At 38.7% G+C, this 21,758-nt stretch overlaps 1 protein-coding gene across 4 annotated transcripts in view; it reads left to right on the top strand.

Moving 5' to 3' along the window:
• The first annotated feature begins 7,916 nt into the window (after positions 1-7,916).
• The window catches only part of LOC136834854 (uncharacterized), a 175,857-nt gene continuing 162,015 nt past the window's right edge, over positions 7,917-21,758 (top strand). For 2 of the 4 annotated variants that reach the window (XM_067097645.1, XM_067097642.1), the window contains exon 1: positions 7,946-8,076. The gene's annotated coding sequence lies outside the window, so the exon portion shown is untranslated. Of the gene's footprint in view, positions 8,351-21,758 lie in introns of all 4 variants that reach the window. The other 2 variants (XM_067097646.1, XM_067097643.1) reach the window with 2 other exon arrangements.

The raw sequence follows: 21,758 nt of genomic DNA, 5'->3' as shown, positions 1-21,758 counted from the left end.
GGGACAAATTGTCATCACTTCATATTGATAATCTGAACGAATCTTGAACTCTTTGAAACGATGTGAATGGTGTTAAATGTTAGTCAGGCTGCAACTCTTGCTTGAAAGAGGTTTAATAAACATGCGATAGTGGTGGCTGGTAAGTCACATGGAAAGTCAGTCTAATTCTGGCTTGGAAAAGTCAGGAAAAAGCCACATTAAGTGGCCTGTGATAGTCATAAGGAAAAATTTACTATAACTTGGGGGTCATTATCTTATAGTTAATACGTTTTTTACGGTCATTCCCAACGGGCTTGTCCTGAACACGCCGCAAAGGTCGATACATACCGGGCTGAAACCTTGGGGGTCATTATCTACGAAAAATTGGCTTCGACACTTTTCCCTGTTACTTTAGATTCGATGTAGTCCTATGGTACTAATACTGAAAACAGGCTAGCTTAAGTACACACACTGTATTCCAAAAATGCTGTGGTGAAAGGACACGGTCTGGGGAATCTAGAATGTAATGGATAGATAGTGTACAGAGTGAAATAGTCGAACGAAGGGTTAGGTTATTTGCCTATCAAGCAACCTTCAAAGGTTGTGACAGATCTACGTATTAGACCAGAGAGACGGCGGTTCAAGTCTAATCAATGTCCAGCGTGTCTGGAAGACTGTGCCAAAATATCTTGACCTTAGGAAGAAAAGTTTATCGAAAAGAACTAACAAGTTGATTAGGACAAAGTCAACGGGCCTAGTTTCAGAATATACGTAACGACACAAATAGGTTTGGCAGCGGTGTACGGCTAGGGTTGGTGAGAACAAACTGTTGTTGAGAAACGTAGATATTAAAGATATGATTTATCTGTGGCTTCAGTATTTCAGTTTTAAGGGTATTTAGTAACCTTTGTTTATCGTCTAAACGTACTTGACACAAAAATGAACGATATTCAGTTTTTTTTGTTATGCTAAACTGTCAGTCCAAATCTTCTGCAAGACCCACGAAGTCTTTAAGTGTCGTTTTAAGACCTAGACCTATCTTCTGAAGTGCCGGGTCTTCCGAATTTGTAAACGGTTTCCGGTTTAAGATAACATCTCTATTGCATAAACGCACGTGACTCAAGGATTGAATGATAGTTTATTATTCAAGACGACAATCAGTGCAAAGCTTCCGTAAGAGAGAAAGGTTCTATCTTCCTAAGGCCTAGACCTATCTCGTGCACCGAATTTGTAAATGGTTTCCCGTTTACGATAACCTCTCGTTTATCGTATAAACGTAAATGACACAATTCAATTATATTCAGTTTTATTATTCAAAACGACAATCAGTCCAAAGCTTCCGTAAGAGACAAAGCTACTATCTTCCAAAGACCTACAGTAGACCCATCCCTTGAAGCGCAGGGTCTCTCGTGCACCGAATCTGTAAATGGTTTCCCGGACCCTTTCTCTTCCTCCTTTGGTGGTTTTCCTTCTCACGTGCAAAACATCGTAAAGAGATCGTTTAATATTCGATAATGCGAGGGTTTCCTCCTCGCATTTTGGGAATATAGAGACGAGATTTCATTTCTAACCTGGAATTCTCGAAAGTGGTCACCGAAAACAGTAGGAAAGTAACTGAGACTAATTGCACATTCGTTTTTCTTGGTTGGCGGTTTTAACTCTTTAATTTCTTTAAATATTTTTCATTCTACTGGCGACCCATGGTTATATATCCACACTTTCTAAATCTCAGTGTCGATGGCCACAGGCTTTGCGACGCCAATTTGCGGAAATTAGTCACAATCTCTTGTCTAGACTGAAGAGCCCGTCTTTCGGTTAAACCGCAAAAGATTTTTGTTCGAAGGGAATGATGATGATGGCGCATGCGTTCTACAGTATGTGACCGGAAATCGCGATCTTAATGAAACCTGTTTCTCTCTCTCTCTCTCTCTCTCTCTCTCTCTCTCTCTCTCTCTCTTGTGGCTTATTAGGGAGGTGGATGAGCTAAGGGGTGGGGGGTTTAAGGGCGTGGGTGGGAGGTTGGGGTGCTTCACGTAATTCCTGCGAGTCTTTTGCTAATTTTTTTTATAAGTTCTTGTTGATTTTATTCGCTATGGACGTTGAGTTCAGTCTCTTTTTATTTGTTCATTTATTTATCAGTATTTACGTAAATTTATGCAGTTATTTGTTTTAATCTATCAATTTGCCGTCAGTTCACCTTAAGTACGTGGTGCACTGTACGCGGTACTTAGGGCCTTTCGCAGCGTCCCTTCGGCCCCTAGCTGCGACCTCTTTCATTCCTTTTACTGTACCTCCGTTCATATTCTCTATCTTCCATCCTACTTTCCTAAACCATCTCCTGAAAACTGTTTCATAGTGCAACTGCTTTGAGGTTTTCCTCCTGTTACACCTTCCAAACCTCTTACTCTCAATTTCACTTCCAGCGCTGAATGACCTCATAGGACCCAGCGCTTGGCCTTTGGCCTAAATTCTACAGAATATTCGATTCTATATATCAATTTGTTACAAACCTATAGAGCAGGACTGAAATTTCTCCGACACTAAACAAAGACTGAGAAATGATGAATCGTATGAATTTGTCAGAGAGACGCAATAAATAATTGTTCTTTGTCCTTATCGTTGTTGACAAATCACTATGAAATGTCACTTTCCATCGCTTATTAACTTATAAAATTAGTTATCGGTAAAATATAATTTTTACTGACAAAAAAAAGTAAAAAGTGCACCGAAGTTTCTTCGGCGCAATCGAGTTTTCTGTACAGCTGCTACAGCGTACAATCAAGGCCACCGAAAACAGATCTATCTTTCGGTGGTCTCGGTATAACGCTGTATGAGCCGCGGCCCATGAAGCTCTCAGCCGGCCGTGGTGGCCTGTGTTGTTACGTTGCCAGACGCACGACTATTGCTAACTTTACCCTTAAATAAAATAAAAACTACTGAGGAGGCTAGAGGGCTGCAATTTGGTATGTTTGATGACTGGAGGGTGGATGATCAACATGCCAATTTGCAGCCCTCTAGCCTCAGTAATTTTTAAGATCCGAGGGCGGAGAGAAAAAGTGCGGACGGACAGGCAAAGCCGGCACAATAGTTTTCTTTTACAGAAAGCTAAAAATTAGCGATTAATGCATCACTTATTCCCCTCTGTCCATTTTACCGACTTCAGAAATATCCTCACCACCCCCTTCCTCTCTTCAAATCAGCTTCCGCCCCCTTTCTCCACCTTTCCATTATCAATAAATATAAGATAGGATGACGTTAGGATGATAAACAGAGGAAGGGGAGGATATGAGCGGAAGGGCAGGATTGGATGGAGGGTGGGCGTGGAGCTTCTTATTTTTGGCTGTTCAAACAGGAGGTTTACAACGCCAATTGGAGATGGGATTGAGGTTACCGGGAGGAATTAAGGTTGGAAAAGGGGTTGGGTGAGGTTGCTAAAAGATGATTGAGGAGGATTTTGATGATTGAGGGAGATTGAAAGAGGCAGAGAGAGAGAGATAGGAGAGGGATGCCCCGTAGGGGGTTAGTGCCGCCAGTGCACCTCACGCTGCGCACTGTAGGCATTACTTAAGGTTCTTTGCAGCGTCTCTTCGGCCCCTAGCTGCAACCCCTTTCGTTCCTTTTCCTGTACCTCCGTTCATATTGTCTTTCTTCCATCTTGCTAGCCACCCTCTCCTAACAATTGTCTCGTAGTGCAACTGAGAGGTTTTCCTCCTGTTACGCCTTTCAAGCCTTTCTACTGTCAGTTTCCCTTTCAGCGCTGAGTGACGTCATTGGTCCCAGTGCTTGGCCTTTGGCCTAAATTCTAGAATCCAGTCCAGTAGGTGAGGGATTGAAGGGGGTAATTTAAAGAGAAAGAAATGTGATAGTAGAAGGGTTGAAGGTGGCAATCCTGTTGCAGGAACTTCATCTGGTGGCACTCCTGTTACTGAACATTCCTGTTGGTGGACCTCCTCCTGGTATCACTCCTGTTGCTGAGCCTTCTTCCAGTGTTACTCCTGTTCCTGAATCTCCTATTGCCGGACTTTCCCCTGGTAGACTGAATCCTCTTCAGGTTGTTTCACTCCTGCTGGTGGACCTCCCATTACCTTTAGACTGCAGTATCTGAAACAATACAAAACTGAGAAAAATGGTAGATACTGCAGTTTTCCCTTGCCTTGCTACTGATTTTGCAGATACTGTAAATGTGACCCCCTAAATAAAGCACTGAAGAGTCATTCTGAAACTGCAGTAACTTGTGTATTCGTGATTCACGAGCCCAGTAGGTGGCATATCTCAATTTTGAAATTTTTGCAGATACTGCAGTTTTCCATTTTATAGGGCAGCATTGTCACCTGTCATCGGATCATCCCCTAGTGGAACCCCTGTGACAGAACCTTTTCAAGTCACTCCTGTTACTTGGCCATCTGGCTGGACTCCTATTGCTGGGCCCTCTGGTGGCACTCATGTTACGACGACTGCTCCCTAGGAAGAGGAAGTGGGTGATCTTGTGCCAACAGAAAAGCAGCCTAGGTTTTACTGTTCTGCAGTGCCTTTCTCAGGAGCCTTTTGGCGCCAAAGAAACATTTTAGTTAGTGGAAATGGCACTGCGTTTGTTATGTGAGTTGTTTTCAAAAGGACACAGCACAAATGTTGATACTGCAGCGAACTACTATATACTGCTGTAGTACTGCAAAGACTATTTTAAAAGATACTATACTGAGTAGAAGTTTTATTATCTATAATGAGCAAATAAACTTCCGAAGCTAGTGAATAGCAACCTTCAACAAGCTTTAATGCCTAAATATCTAAAATCGTATAAACGAAAGAAATAGAATTTGACTGATTGATCTATAGATTTTAAACATGCATGCCAAGCACTGGGGCAACTAAGGCCATTCAACGCTGAAACGGAAACTGACAGTGAAAGGTCTGAAAGGCGTAACAGGAGGAAAACCTCAAAGCAGTTGCAACATAAATCAATTGTTAGGAGAAGTTGGACAGTAAGATGGAAGAAAGAGAATATGAATGAAGGCATAGTAAAAGGAACGAAAGGGTATGCAGCCAGGGGCCTAAGTAAGGCACGCTGCAAAGAACCTCAAGTAATGCCTACAGTGTACCGCATGAGGTGCGCTGACGGCACTCGGGGAAGAGAAGAAAGTAGAGCAGGGGAGAGTTATATATAGACGCGAAAAGTGACCAAAAACGCGAGAGAGGAAACTGCCCAGAGAAAGACCCTTTGACTGAGATAACGTGTTGTGTAGTTAAATCAAGTGCGTACACAGACAGGATAAGGGGGGGAAAGATAATGAAGGGAAGACCCCTCGCTCTATTTTCGGCGAAATGGTGTTGGTTTAATATTTTTTTTTCTATTATTTTCGTACCTCGACCGGAGGGGGAACCAACCGCCCCTACATCCGCCTCATTTCTTAACGTTGCGTGTTTATGTTTTTTATCAAACGTAACCCCGGGGGAGAAAATAGTTTGGTGTTTGTTCGTGGCGCCTATGAAAAGGGGAAGCCCCATAGGGCGGGGTTGGTAGTGCCCCTAGCTGCTACAACCCCTTTCGTTCCTTCTACTGAACCTCCGCTCATATTCTCTTTCTTCCATCTCACTTTCCTCAACCCTCTCCTAGCAATTGATTTATAGTGCAACTGCTTTGAGGTTTTCCTCCTGTTACACCTTTCAGACCTATCCTCAATTTTCTTTCCAGCCCTGAATGATCTCATAAGTCCCAGTGCCTGGCCGTTGGCCTAAACTATATATTCAATCAGTCAATCAATCTAAACTCTATATTCGATCAATCAATCAATCTAAATTAAGGTTGGAAATTAGAATAAAAAAAAAGATAATTTACTGACCTCTGAGAAATCTAATTAAACTTCTTACCCTGAACTCAGCATCCTGTGAGAAGCAGAGCAAAGCATGAAATAATCATTCTGAACTCAGAATTGCAAGGGGTCCATTTGCTGTACAGGATTTAATCGAGTTTTTTTTCTCTCTGTGGGTTTCCCTTTAAGGGAAGATTGTTTATTCATTGCTCTCCTATAACTGGCGTTGCAGCAGCATGTTCGCTATCGATACTGGAAATACCTTTTTGAATCAAGAATAATTTTCTTTAGAAAAAGGTGAATTCTTGATGTAAAATATTCAACAAACATTAATTCATCTTATTCATACTTAAAGTTATCTTCGTGCCTGAAATTCACAGTTTATTTATACGGGGATTTGTAAAACGGATAAAATTGTGTCTGAAGAATATCAGCTTATTCAACAAATTCAAGGCCCAAATTGACCTACAGGTGGTTCCTTTCAGCATTTTAATAAAATTTTTCACTACATTTTACTGGTGAATATTGTCTGAAATCATCCAGCTGGAAGAAAGAGAATATCCTCTACATTTTTACACTTGATGGCAATGCATTCTTTCCTCCAGTGTTTGAGATTGTGGTGTCTGCTGCATTGAGCACAGTCTCTGCAGGTTTTGCTTGAGTGACCCCTTGTTTTATCTGCATGATAATTACCTGCAAGACCCTTGCTTAACGTTGATAGTATTTGCTCTCAAGATCCTTGCTTCAGGCTTGCAGTACTTGAATGTATGACCCTGCTTTTTTTGGTAGTTGCTTGCATGACCCTTGGTTTATTTATGCAGCATTTACTTTAATAAAAATTCTACTTTAGCTGGGCAGCATTTGTCTGTATGGCTCATATTTTACCTTTCCAGCGTTAAAACTCACGACCGCTGCATAATGCCTTCCTTTTTTGTAGTAGTTGCATGTATTACCTCATTTTTGACATGGGTACAGGCCAATTTAGCCTAGACGGAGCTACTATTGTTACTTTCCAGTCATTAGTCACTCTTTAGGGGGAAAGTCAGTCAAAATATCTACCGTTATCAAGCGCCTGTATCTCCACATGACGTTTCCCAAACGCCATTCGATGGTATAGGCCTAAACAAGTCAAGTACGTAGGCCTATTCTTTGGAGAAAGGTTACTTTTTCTTAGTGCCTTTGCAATATCTCCGTGATATCTTGCATAACAGGGCTCACTCGTCTTAGAGTTCAGTAGTTTTACAAGATAACTACGCTTTTAACCTTAAGAAGCTTTAATAGAGCGGGATAAATAATTTGTTTTATGAGCTAAGTGACGATTTTGCCAACCATTTTCAAAAGGGGTTTGTTAACCGTTAGTTATAATTGTCAAATGCCTTTTTTTTTTATCTGAGATAAAGCTCAAGTGAAAGTCACTTCATTGCTTAATTTCACTCGTGAAGCAACGCCTCCTCCTCAAAGTTATTTCGCGAGTTCTTCCCCGGCTATCCCGAAAGCTGTTCCTTCTTCCCAACCAGCCACCATCATTAATCCCTGCCCTTCTCCCCCCTACCCCCTCCCTCCTCCCTGTCGTCTCCCTCCAACCCAGGACAACATCCAACCCCCGCCCCAACTCGCTTCTTCTTCCCCCAACGCGGCTTGTGAGAGAAAGAGAGACTACGACGACCCGTTGTTGATGACACAAGGGAATTCTTCAAGTTTTTATTCGATTTTTCTCAGCGTTTTCCACCGTGTATTTTGTTGGCGATAGGCTTCAGTACTTCTTCAGAAACCATTTCCATTTCGCTAGACATTAGAATCTTTATGTATATTCACAGATCTTTCGATTTCCCTCCGTGATAGATTGTTGTCGGCGGGGGAAAAATTGTCAACCCTAATATGGCATCATTCTTCACGCAACATGCGGGGAGGAAAAAGTGGCGATACTTCGTACACTTTTGTTTCCGTCAAAAGGAAAGAATTGAAGAATCAGACACTTGGGAAATCAATTAAATATCGTCTTTTGTAGTCGCTAAGTTCTCTTGAATGCTAATTTTTATCGTTAGAACGATAATAAAAAAGATATATCGGGAATTTAAAAGCCGTACGACACGTTGGGCCAAACACAGACGCACACAAGAGTAGCAGAGCAATCAACCCGCGGTCCGCTGCCACTGACTAGACAGTGCTGCCAGCGACTCCGTATTGTGCGCAAGAGACCGACTCAACCTCTCGTGTGGAAATTATAATGTCCGTGCGTTTTTAAACGCTTCTGGAACGAGATTAAAAAGACTCTCTCCACTGAAATAGTGTAAGATTGTGATTCTTGAAAGAATAGTGAATTCCACTAGAAGGGAATTGATAGTGTTTACGAGTGATAAGAAGAAGCTTTTGTTGGGGGAATTATTATTATGTCTAAGTCGAGTCAACGTTTTCCGTATAATTGCGCGAGGGACTTTGAAGGTCCTTCTTCATCTTCTTCTTCTACGAGGTCTTGAGGAATCTCTCTCTCTCTCTCTCTCTCTCTCTCTCTCTCTCTCTCTCTCTCTCTCTCTCTCTCTTTTGCTCTTTCGCTCGCTGAAAAGGTAAGTGGCAGAAATTCCTGCAAATGGACTTTAAACAGATAATTAAATTGAATGATTTTTTTGTTTTCTGTATATATATATATATATATATATATATATATATATATATATATATATATATATATATATATATATATATATATGTTACTTGTTGCTCTGCAGTTGAATTATTAGAAATAAGGAAATGTCATAACATTTATTGAAATGGTGTAAATTCCACAATTTCATAATCCGCTCTCTCTCTCTCTCTCTCTCTCTCTCTCTCTCTCTCTCTCTCTCTCTCTCTCTCTCTCTCTCTCTCTCTCTCCCAAGTTTATTGCTTAAATGAAATAAACTGTCTCTTTCTCTTGAACACCCTCAGGTCTATTGTACAAATGAAATAAACTGAAAATTTCTCTCTCTCTCTCTCTCTCTCTCTCTCTCTCTCTCTCTCTCTCGCCGTCCGTGGATGAGCCAACATTTTCGGCTCTCACAGGCGTGACCTTGAAGGCCAGTGAGGGGTCAGGAGAGTATATAGCCCACAAAGGGGTCGGTAACCGAAAGTTCGTGGAGAAATGTCTTAATGTGCTTTAGCGCAATCTTTGTCGCTTTGTTTTTTATTTTATCGTTATTCCTTTCTTTTTTCCTTTGCTCATTGGGCTCAGTTCTTAGGGATTTTTATTCTTGTTTAGTTTGTGAAGTGTTATTATTATTATTATTATTATTATTATTATTGGAGGTCGCTAGTGGCTCCATGGAAAATACTAGACTTATGCACATTGCGCCATTATTATTATTATTATTATTATTATTATTATTATTATTATTATTATTATTATTAATTTAAAGCCATTTCCACAAAGAAGACTGGCTCACTAGAACATACTAGACTTAAGCCTATGCACATTGCACCATTATTATTATTATTATTATTATTATTATTATTATTATTATTATTATTATTCCCACACCGTATTTAGACTTTTTTTTTTATAACGGACATCAAAATGGAACCTTCAGGAATACTGAGTAACAATCTGAGCTAAAACTCTTGAGTTGGTTTGAATTAAACTGGTTTCATGATGGCATGGTACCTTGCCCAAGAGCTAGCGGTTCGTATAAGTGAGGGAAAGCGTGAGAGGGAGTAGGCTGAGAGGCCTTGTTTGGACCTCTGAACTTTGCCCCAGCCAACAGATGATGTTGTTATTATTATTATTATTATTATTATTATTATTATGCTTTCAAATGTAAGATTTAAATTGTACTTGTATTAATATGATTTTGAATGACATTCTTCAAGTAATTTTATTTTCAGTAGCTACTTGTCACATATTATTATTATTATTATTGAGAGAGAGAGAGAGAGAGAGAGAGAGAGAGAGAGAGCGTTGTTCCTTGTTCCATAGAATCAGAAAGTAAATTTGTCTTTCACTTCGTCTTGTTCATGAATTTTAAAGCAACTCTTTGCTTGCGTAATTGCGTTTGAGAGAGAGAGTTGATCTCTGACTTTCCTTTTTGTTATAATTAAATTTTTTTTGGGGTTCTCTCTCTCTCTCTCTCTCTCTCTCTCTCTCTCTCTCTCTCTCTCTCTCTCTCTCTCTATCTATATATATATATATATATATATATATATATATATAATGTTTATATTTATGTGTATGTATATATTTACACTATATATATATTTATATATGCATGTATATATTTACACTGTATATACATGCATGCATACATACATATGTGTGTGTGTGCATTGTACGCGCCTGACAATACTTCATACATAAAAAATTCGGGCCAATTTGGGAAAAATAAAAATTTTACGACACTAAAAATAAGAACAATCTTCGGGATTGCTCCTGAAATTATTATTATTATTATTATTATTATTATTATTATTATTATTATTATTATTATTATTATTATACACAGGGAATCAATCAGAATGCCCGTATATGGCAAAACAGTGAGTGAAAAAAGACTAGCTAATATTTTCACAATACTCATCAGTACGAAAAATCAGCCAAATCATGTTACCATGCCATAAAAAAATCATACCAATTATTCATTTATTAATATACCGTAGTTAAAATATAAATAAAACAGAAATTAATTAGTTATGCACTGATTGCTTCATAATGTTACTTGCATTTTGATTAAGAAATTATTTTCCACAGATTTTTTTTTTCATTTGTTTTTAAATACCTAAGTTTTTTTTTTTTTTTAAATATTTTTGTATTTATTGGAAGATCGTACCGGGTACTGCATTTGAAATTAGTAGCGGAAACTGTGTTCGTTTTTGTTTGTGGGAAGTTTTTGATAAGTTAAAGAAAGCTTTTTGATTTGTGGTATATGTATATATATACATATATACATACTGTATATATGTATGTACTGTATGTATATAAATATATATCTGTATATATACACATAAAGGCTATGTAGATTTGTATACATATATATGTGTGTATGTATACAGTATATGTATGTGTATATATATATATATATATATATATATATATATATATATATATATATATATATATATATATATATACACATTATTTATAACTCAATCACGAAAATATGGAATTGCCTCTATTTATACATACACACACATATATATATATATACAGATAGACATATGTGTATACATGTATGTGTATATATATATACATAGAAGGTATCTATAGCCTACATATAATACGTGCAACTCAGTCACGAAAATATGGAACTGCCTTTATTTATACAACATACATATATATATATATATATATATATATATATATATGTATATATATATATATATATATATATATATATATATATATATATATGTTATATGTATAAAGATAGATGGACAAATAGATAGAAGTTTATTGTCCACAACATATAATACAATATTATAAAAATGACAAGCTCTTGAATATAGCCAACAACAGTACATCAGAAAGGACGTATCAATCTTTAGAATTCAAAAACACATCTAAACTGGATCACTTGAAACCATGCTATATATATATATATATATATATATATATATATATATATATATATATATATATATATATATATATATATATATATATATATATATATATATATATAATAATTTCAGCACATTTATTTTTAGAATTAAAACTATAAAGGCAGCTAATTAGGCGAAAATCTTGTAACCACTTCAGTCGAACCTTAACTACAACAACTTTCTGTACAAAGCATAAAAATTATATCTAGGAAAAAACAAGAAAACAACTCCTGACGTCCAACTTGCCGAACAACAAACACATGCTGTGCTGAAGTCACTTCGTCTGGAGTCACTTCAAGGCTGCGAGCAGTGCGCAGTGATGTCATAATGCTTTGTCTGCGCAGATGTGCTGAAGTTCGCGTCGCAACTTCGCGCTGCGCTGTTTTTGTCAAATTTTTGGTGACGCCATTAGAAAGGGTTGTAATTTATTTGAATTCTTTTTTTTTATCGTTTTTGAATATATGTAAATGTATTTTAATGGAGGACTTCTGTACTTACGAAGAGAGTAACCCTCTCTCTCTCTCTCTCTCTCTCTCTCTCTCTCTCTCTCTCTCTCTCTCTCTCTGGGAGTATTATCTCACTATCCGTCAGTGTATCTGAGTATTATTATTATTATTATTATTATTATTATTATTATTATTATTATTATTGATTAAATTCACGCTTCTTTGTCTTACCCCTCACAAATAATAATAATAATAATAATAATAATAATAATAATAATAATAATAATGGTTTTCCACTTGTATGTGATATGTATGCAACAAGTTACCGACATGTTTAATACTTGTTTTACTGTAGTGAGGACGTATCCTGAGACGGTAGTTTTAGGGCATATGGGATTCAGGTAATTGGGCATAGGCCTATACCATAGAATTTGATAGTATGATAGTTGCAGTTTCTGGGGCGGGCAAGGACTGACACCATAGAATTTGGCAATGTTTGGTAATGTGGATGTTGATTTTGGACCAGTACGATACACTTTGGTGGTGAAAACGTCGACCATGGTCGAATGCAAGATCTACATACTAATTGTGCCTCGTTGTTGGACTTCTCAGTTCCAGAGGTCCTGCAATTGAAACTTCAGAAGTTCAAGCCAAGATGCAATGCATCACTACCCTAATGCTATTTGCCTTGCGTTTTAATAAATTTTCATTTATTTTGTTAATTTATTTTCTTATTTTTTCCTTTTAACAAGTGAGATCTCTTCTTTTTGGATTTCCCTTAACCTTCTGAACATGGTGCAATATTGTAAGAGTCTTGATATGGCGCCTAGAAACATACAATATCATGTGGATGAAAGTCCTGATTCTGGAGCAGTATGGCAGAGACTGGTGACAATGCAGATATGGTGGTTGGAAAATAATATTTTGTGGGTGAAAGTTCTGGTCATGGTGCAATATAGCCTAAATGAATCAGGTGATGATGCAGATATAGTGCATGGAAATGAACCACCACACATCTGTAGACTCTGGCTAACTTCTGCTCAGTAAATCCCATATTTTGTAAAGGCTATAGCCTATACGGTACTCCAATTCTGCGTGACCATTGCCCTTAGGAAGCAAAAGTAGCATTTTTTTAGTTTTTTTTAAAAGTTTTTTGTTTACAACTCCCCCTTCAACTTCTTTGGAGCTTCAGAGGCCATTCAAATTCCCTTTTGCTGGTCTGGCAATGTTATTTCTCAGTGTTCCCTTAAAAACCAGAAAATCTTACCAGATAGACTACAGATGAGTAGAGAGTTTAGCAGAATCTTATCAGATAGGCTACAGAAGAATAGAGAGTCAGGCAGAATCTTGTTAGATGGCCTACAGAAGAGTAGAGAATCTAGCAGAATCTTATTAGATAGGCTACAAAGAATAGAGAGTCTAGCAGAATCTTATCAGATAGACTACAGAAAAATAGAGTGTCTAGAAGAATCTTATTAGATAGGCTACAGAAGAATAGAGAGTCTAGCAGAATCGTATTAGATAGGCTACAAGAGAGTACAGAGAATCTAGCAGAAACGTATTAGATAGACCATAGAAGAATAGAGAGGATCTTGTTCATTAGAACAGAGCTTTAAGGCAGTAACTTATATCCGTCAAGAGGCCTCTTTAAAAAGGAATCTTTCATTAAGGGAATTTTATGTCATTTTTTAATACGTTTTAAGGGAGTAGTGACGTAGGCCTATGTAGTCAATCTTTCTCTTAGCGTAGCGGTCCGGGAGTTATTTCCCTTGCTTCCTTCCCCATTTCTTTCTCTGTGGGAATTTTCCCCTGCCCGGGATGAACCTTCACAGCTTACTTCAATCTCATCTCCTTTCTTCCCTCCCCTCCCCCCTCCCCTCCCCTCTTACTAGCTTTTTCCTCTTCTTCTTCCTCCTGCCCACCTCCCTCCCCCCCGGGGTCTGTCGGAACACCCTCTTATCTCTTGGCGGATTTCAAAGGATGTAGTCGGAAATCTCTCTCTCTCTCTCTCTCTCTCTCTCTCTCTCTCTCTCTCTCTCTCTCTCTCTCTCTCTTCTTCTTCTTCTTCTTCTTCTTCTTCTTCTTCTTTCCTTTCTGGAGGGAGAGTTTCTTCGTGAATGATTAGGGCTTTGCTCCTGCTGCGTAAGCCTAGAGGTTTGTTGCTTTTGGGATCTCTCTCTCTCTCTCTCTCTCTCTCTCTCTCTCTCTCTCCCTCAGTTTCCAGGTGTATCTTTCACCACATGTAACTCTCATTCTTTCTCTCTGTCTCTCTCTCTCTCTTTTTCTGTCTTTCATCACTTGTACTGGGCTCTCTCTCTCTCTCTCTCTCTCTCTCTCTCTCTCTCTCTCTCTCTCTCTCTCTCTCTCAATGTCTACCACATATCTCTCATTGAATTCCGAAGGATAATAATATACGAAATATTTTAATGTCATCATCCGCGTCCAATCAAAATTAAAGACATGATTCTTTTGTCGTTTGTAATTTGCGCGCGCTCACACACACACACACACACACACACACACACACACACACACACACACACACACACACACACACACACCTCCCTGGGGGATTTATCTTCCCCAAGGGGAGATTCTGCGATTCCCCAACAAAATACCTCAAACGCCTCTCTTGTAACATGACGTGAAATGAACACAAGTGGTCCAGAGTGAACTATAAGCTTAGCGATTTTATCTCTCTCTCTCTCTCTCTCTCTCTCTCTCTCTCTCTCTCTCTCTCTCTCTCTCTCTCTCTCTCCTTTTACGTCTTTTTACTTGTTTGTATTGCGATTCTCTCTCTCTCTCTCTCTCTCTCTCTCTCTCTCTCTCTCTCTCTCCTTTTACGTCTTTTTACTTCTTTGTATTGTGATTCTCTCTCTCTCTCTCTCTCTCTCTCTCTCTCTCTCTGCTGCTGCTGCCGCCGAAATATCTCTCATATCTCCCCTCTTTCTCTCTCCCCCCCCCTTCCCTGGCAGTATCTGGCTGCCTCTCTCTCTCTCTCTCTCTCTCTCTCTCTCTCTCTCTCTCTGGAGCTACAACAACGTAGAAGTGGCTCTGGCGAAATTGGCCAGTTGTGAGGGAAGGCCCTTGAGAGTTTGTCGACGCCAACGTTGTTCTTTTGTTTCCCCGTGAAATGAAATGCCCTTCTGGTGGGCATGGGTAGGGGCCGACGGGAGGGGCAACCAATTGGCTCTAGATTCATATGAGGATTTAGTAGACGGTTAAGAGGGTTGGAGGTGGTTTGATTTTGGTGAACCTAATATAACCTAAGTAAGTAAGTATAGCTTATATAACCTAACTTGGTTGGGCTTGGCCTAGAAAAGATCTTAATGCTGGGAACACAGAGGGCATGGGAAAATTCCTAACCTAACCTCACGTAGAAAGAGACTGTAGAACTAGGAACACAGTGGTGGGAACACAGAAGGTAGGGGAAAATTCCTAACTTAACCTGTACTAGAAAGAGACTGTATAGAACTAGGATTTCTGAACCCAGCCTAACGCAACTTGGTTTGTGGGTAATTATCTCAACACTGGGAACACAGAAGCTGGGAGATGATTCCTAACCTAACCTCTAGTAGAAAGAGATTCTGTACAACCATAAAAATGGAAGTACGAAAAGATTCCTGAACTATAAAATAATAATAATAATAATAATAATAATAATAATAATAATAATTAGAAAATTAGTAATAATAATAAACAGAAAATTAATAATAATAATAATAATAATAATAATAATAATAATAATAATAATAATAATATACATCAGTGCTTGGGGAATTTAGATCCAGCCAAAATTATGTAGGCCTACGTGTTCCCGGAATGTATACATACATAGCCTTCACACCATGTATTTAAGTAGGGTGTAAATACACACACACACACACACACACGCAAATGTATAAACTAAAATACGAGATGAAACCGAGAAGGGTAGAATAATTCTCACAACACAAGGCTCTAATTATGTGTTCAATGTATGTTCGTGTGTACATACGCGTGCATAAACTTTGAATTAAGAGCCTCGTATATATAACCCTCTCTCTCTCTCTCTCTCTCTCTCTCTCTCTCTCTCTCTCTCTCTCTCTCTCTCTCTCTCAGCGTGAAAGGATTTGAATGAAGATCTTTCAGTAAATTAACAAAATACTTCTGTCTCTCTCTCTCATAAAGGGAGTTCGACCCCCCCTCTCTCTCTCTCTCTCTCTCTCTCGTAAAGGTAGTTCGACTCTCTCTCTCTCTCGTAAAGGGAGTTCGACTCTCTCTCTCTCTCTCTCTCTCTCTCTCTCTCTCTCTCTCTCTCTCTCTCTCTCTCGGTTACTGAAGTGTAGGTATTTTCGTCCATATGCTCCTGTCTATGCTAATTAGGTCTAAGGTGTTAATTCATGTAGGCCTACTTGCTATTTTTTTAATAAGCAATACGAAACACACGGGTTCTAGTCTATCCCGTACCCACAAAAATATTATAACAGAAGATTTTGCGGTAATATATACAAATCATGAGATACTGACCCCTATATAGTTTGTCACACTGATTCCTTTCGTTTAGGCCTACCTCAAAGTTCATTATAATTACCAACACATTGATTGCATATATTATTATTATTATTATTATTATTATTATTATTATTATTATTATTATTATTATTACGTAATCCCACCTCATAGTTCTCATCCGAAGTAGGTCTGGGTCACACAATTCTTCTAATGCCCATAGACAACCAGCTGACACTAGGCCTATCACATACTGTTCTCGCAGGGCATAGGCCTTGGGGCGTGATAAGAGGGTCTATGTTTATTATTATTATTATTGTTATTATTATTATTATTATTGTTATTATTATTATTATTATTATTAATTAATAATAATAATATTATTGACAATAGGACTATCACCTAAGTATACTCACTGGGCATAGGCCTATGGGCATGGTAGGAATCTCTCGGTTTATTATTATTATTATTATTATTATTATTATTATTATTATTATTATTATTATTATTATTATTATAATAATAATTATTATTATTGATATTATTATCGACAATAGGCCTATCGCGTAACTATTCTCACTGGGCATAGGCCTATGGGCATGGTAGGAATCTCTTGGTTTATAAATAGTAATAATAATAATAATAATAATAATAATAATAATATTAATAAATTATTATTATTATTATTATTATTATTATTATTGTTATTATTATTATTATTATTATTATTATTATTATTATTATTATTACTACGCTAGGCCTATCACGTACCTATTCTCCTAGGGCATAGGCCTATGGGCATGATAAGGCTCTCCCGGTGTGTAAATTAATAATAATAATAATAATAATAATAATAATAATAATAATAATAATAATAATAATAATAATAATAATAACAGTTTCCCATAACATTACACCGTGTAATTAGCTCTGTAAGTCAGGTCTAGGCAGACGTCAGCGGAACTTATATATAACTCACAGACCCGTAATTACTTATAACTCGGAGTCGCTGTAATTGCTGCTTTCCTCTGCATTTCAATTCCGGCGGGAAGTCGGCGAGGTTTGGTCGTAATTTATTTGCGTAATCGTTATTATTATTCATGTCATTAGTCTTGTTATGCCACGGCAATTATTTTTGTTGGTTTATGGTTGGTGTCAGGTATACGGAACTGTCTTGGGAGATAAGAGGAATTTCGTGGAATTGTCGGTATATTTGCGCACACGTTCTCTCTCTCTCTCTCTCTCTCTCTCTCTCTCTCTCTCTCTCTCTATATATATATATATATATATATATATATATATATATATATATATATGCAGAATTATCCTGCATCAGTATATCCGCACACAAGCACAAACATCCAAGATGTTATAATCAAGTATAGGCCTAGGCCTATATCAGTAGTATTCAAATCTATGTACGCATGTATACATGTATATGCTCATGCGCGTGCGCACACATACACACAGACACACAGTCACACACACACACACACACACACACACGAGGGGTGAGATACGGACAGCGGTAGAGAGAAAAAGGAAATATTTCGAGTCACGGGGTCAAGTGTGCACCAATAATCCCCCAAACCTTTATATATATCGTCTTTCCATCCTAGAACTCTCTCTCTCTTTCTCTTTCTCTCCCGTAATATCTCTTGTAGAGCTTGTAGAGTGGGAATCTCTCTTTCTCTCTCTCTCTCTCTCTCTCTCTCTCTCTGTGTATGTGGGAACTAGAAATTTAGTTATTACGTTTACTCTCTTTCTCTGTCCCTCTCTCTCTTTGTAAGGTAGAGGTTATAGTTGTACTTCTCTCTCTCTCTCTCTCTCTCTCTCTCTCTCTCTCTCTCTCTCTCTCTCTCTCTCTAGGCCTATATGGCCAAACTCAAAGGAGTTTTATGCCTTTTCCAAAAATTTGCAGTTTCACGTCGAACCTGTTGTGTCGAGAGGAGTATAAGGGGACCCAGCCATAGGCCTTGCGGGAGAACGACCGAAAAAGAAAAAAAGGGTCCTTGTGGCCGATGGCTGTTGTGAAAGGGGATTGAAATGTTGTGGAGGGAGAGAGGGAAAGGGGGAGGTATTTGAGGGATTTGAATGGAAGGGAGGAAAAGGAAAGTGAGGAAGGGGCCACTTTTTCCCGAAAGGTTAGGCTACTACCTAATGGCTCCGGAATGCGTGTTCTGCTTCATGTGTTTAGCTGATTTATAGCCCATATATGTTTTCCTCTATCCTGCGCATGCGCTAGGTTAGGCATCGAAGTGAGATCATGTCCTGTACAATGAATTCTAGATAACTTCACCTTCCATAGGCCTATATGTGTTTTCCTCTATCCTGCGCATGCGCTAGATTGCGTGTCGAAGGGAGGCTTTGTCGAGTACAATGCAATTTAGAGGACTTCAGCTTGAGTTGAGATAGAAAAGAACCAGTTGCTCACAGACGTGAGAGTGGAGACACTACTCTTACATTATAGTACCGAGAGAGAGAGAGAGAGAGAGAGAGAGAGAGAGAGAGAGAGAGAGAGAGAGAGAGAGAGAGAGAGAGAGAGAACCTGGATTATAGATTTCGCAGTAAACAGAAGAATGCTGCAGGATTTGAAGAAGCCTCGAGTCAAATACGGAGGGAGAGAGTCTTTGGGAACTGGAATCTCTCTCTCTCTCTCTCTCTCTCTCTCTCTCTCTCTTCTCCGACGAACATCACACCATTACGTGAAGGAGGAGAGACGCGGGTGGAGAGAACTAGCTGCCATTTTCGTGAACAATTGTTATTTTATTACTAGGCTATTGGTCATTTCGTCCCCTTTCCTAGACCCTTGGTCTTTCTTAGACCGTTTGTTAGACCTATATCCATCCTGAGAGAGAGAGAGAGAGAGAGAGAGAGAGAGAGAGAGAGAGAGAGAGAGAGAGATTGTTATTTTATTACGAGTGCACACAGCCATTCGTCCAGTAAGACTCGTTTGTCTTCCCACAAGCTAGACCTACTCTATATCTGTTCAGAGAGAGAGAGAGAGAGAGAGAGAGAGAGAGAGAGGAGGAGGAGGAGGAGGAGGAGGAGGAGGAGGAGAATGCGAAGGTAGGTGAGTCTGAAGGACGTGTTTTTGTTTATTTGAGACGAGGGGGGTAATCTGAGAAAGGACCAGAGAGAGAGAGAGAGAGAGAGAGGGCCGTAGGATATACGTACAACCTCCTTGGACGCAAGGGGTAGGAGGAGGAGGAGGAGCAGGAGGAGGAGGAGGTTTCGTCTCTGCATTTGTCCTTGAAGGATCTCGGGTTGCTCCTATTGAAGTGGAAATATTCCCTGGCCTCTCTCTAGGATTCAAAGCAACCTGCTCTCGGATGACTCATCCGATCTTAATATATATCTCTCTCTCTCCGTGACTGATAGCTCTAGGTCGTTGTGGCGTCGCAAAAACTGTAGCCCTGTTTTGTGTGATGGTGAGTCACTCTCAAGAATTCCCAGTACTTTCGGTGTTTTCACAGAATTCTGTTGTATAGGGCAGGTAAATCTTACGTAAAAACAGTGGTTACGTAAGAATACAACGACTGAGAAATGTTACAGTTAACTAGGCCTAATAATTTAGTAGCCTGTTACTTCTTTCTAGCTTCTATTTGGAAGGCCAGCCTTCTTAGGATCTAGAATCTAGTATTTGAAGTGTATACTGTAGTTCAGCCATTATCTAGATTCTAGATGGAGGCTGAACTTTCAACGTCAGATATTCAGATGACTGAATAATTAAGCAGTATTCATAGCAATGAAAAACAAAAGTACAGTTTTTACAAAGTAAGTTCGTTCCATAGAAGTGTGTCAAGAGAGAGAGAGAGAGAGAGAGAGAGAGAGAGAGAGAGAGAGAGAGAGAGAGAGAGAGAATAGCAAATGATTTGTCATCCTATACCTTGTCTCTTGATAGATAATTCAGTATGTCTGATACTACTCGGGAATCCTATTTGATTACTGATAGAAGCTACGTAGTAATCTCTTACTCACTAATAAAACCAAACATGATGTTGAGAGTTGCTCTAGACAGAAGAGATATCAACTAAGAACACACACACACACACACACACACACACACACACACACACACACACACACACACCACTTTCATGTTTGTATTTATAACCGGAATGTGAATACGTCTCAAGTGTGTGTTTTTCCAACTCTCTTCAGGATAAAATTTTTCCAAGTGGCCTCATCACTTACCTTATCTTTATAATATCAACTTCAATTTTCTTTTTCTTTTTTGGGTGGGGGCGGTTAGGGGGATCCTTAACCTTGACTTAAAGTAGGAATTAGGTATCAGAGATATAAAATATACTTTTAAAAAGTGATGGTTCCTGTTTTATAGACGTATTTTGGAGTTATGGCTAATTTCCTTTGGTGGTAATTACTTAAGGTTCTTTGTGGCGTTCCTTCGGCCCCTAGCTGCGACCCCTTTCATTTCTTTTACTATGCCTCCTTTCATATTCTCTTTCTTCCATCTGACTTTCCTCAACCCTCTCGGAACAATTGATCCAACATTATTTTGAGTGCTAAATGACCTTATAGGTCCCAGCGCTTGGTCTTTGACCCAAAGTTTATATTCAATTTCCAGCTAACACACACGACATTGGAGTACAGCCTAATGTATTTGGAATACATATTGATGTATTGATGGCAAAGCTTTTGAACAGTCAGCCACTACTACCAAGGAATTCGGCGTTGTGGAATCCTATAAGGATTAGAGGTCCAAGGAGTGCCTATCCTCGTCTCGTGGGGAATTGCGGTGGAATTTTAAGGGAATTGCGGTGGAATTTTAAGGGAATTGCAGTGGAATTTTAAGGGAATTGCAGTGGAATTTTAAGGGAATCGCAGTGGAATTTTAAGGGAATCGCAGTAGAATTTTAAGGAAATTGCAGTGGAATTTTAAGGGGATTCCGGTGGAATTTTAAGTGAGTTGCAAAGGAATTTTAAGGGAGTTGCAAATGAATTTTAAGGGAGTCGCAAAGGAATTTTAAGGGAGTCGCAAAGGAATTTTAGGGGAGTTGCAAAGGATTTTTAAGGGAATTGCAAAGAATTTGAAGGGAATTGCCAAGGAATTTGAAGGGAATTGACAAGGAATCTTAAGGGAATTGCAAACGAATTTTAAGGGAATTGCAAACGAATTTTGAGGGAATTGCAAACGAATCTTAAGGGAATTGCAAAGGAATCTTGAGAATTGCAAAGGAATTTTAAGGGAATTGCAAAGGAATTTTAAGGGAATTGCAAAGGAATTTTAAGGGAATTGCAAAGGAATTTTAAGTATGTAAGGACGGAGAATTTAGCAAAGGAGATTCTTACAAGCAGGTCATAGGCTTATAGACCTATCCACTTTGTAAGAATCATAATAGACTTGAGTTGTAGTTCTTGTAACTTACTTTGCACTGGAGCTCTTGAGAATGGGCGAGGGTAGAGGGGTTGCAGCCCCATCCCACGCGTATCATACAAAACTCAC

This window comes from Macrobrachium rosenbergii, chromosome 54, assembly GCF_040412425.1.
Source record: "Macrobrachium rosenbergii isolate ZJJX-2024 chromosome 54, ASM4041242v1, whole genome shotgun sequence".
Classification (NCBI taxonomy): domain Eukaryota; kingdom Metazoa; phylum Arthropoda; class Malacostraca; order Decapoda; family Palaemonidae; genus Macrobrachium; species Macrobrachium rosenbergii.
The sequence above is the reverse complement of the archived record's forward strand: the minus strand, read 5'-3'. Positions and strand labels throughout refer to the sequence as shown.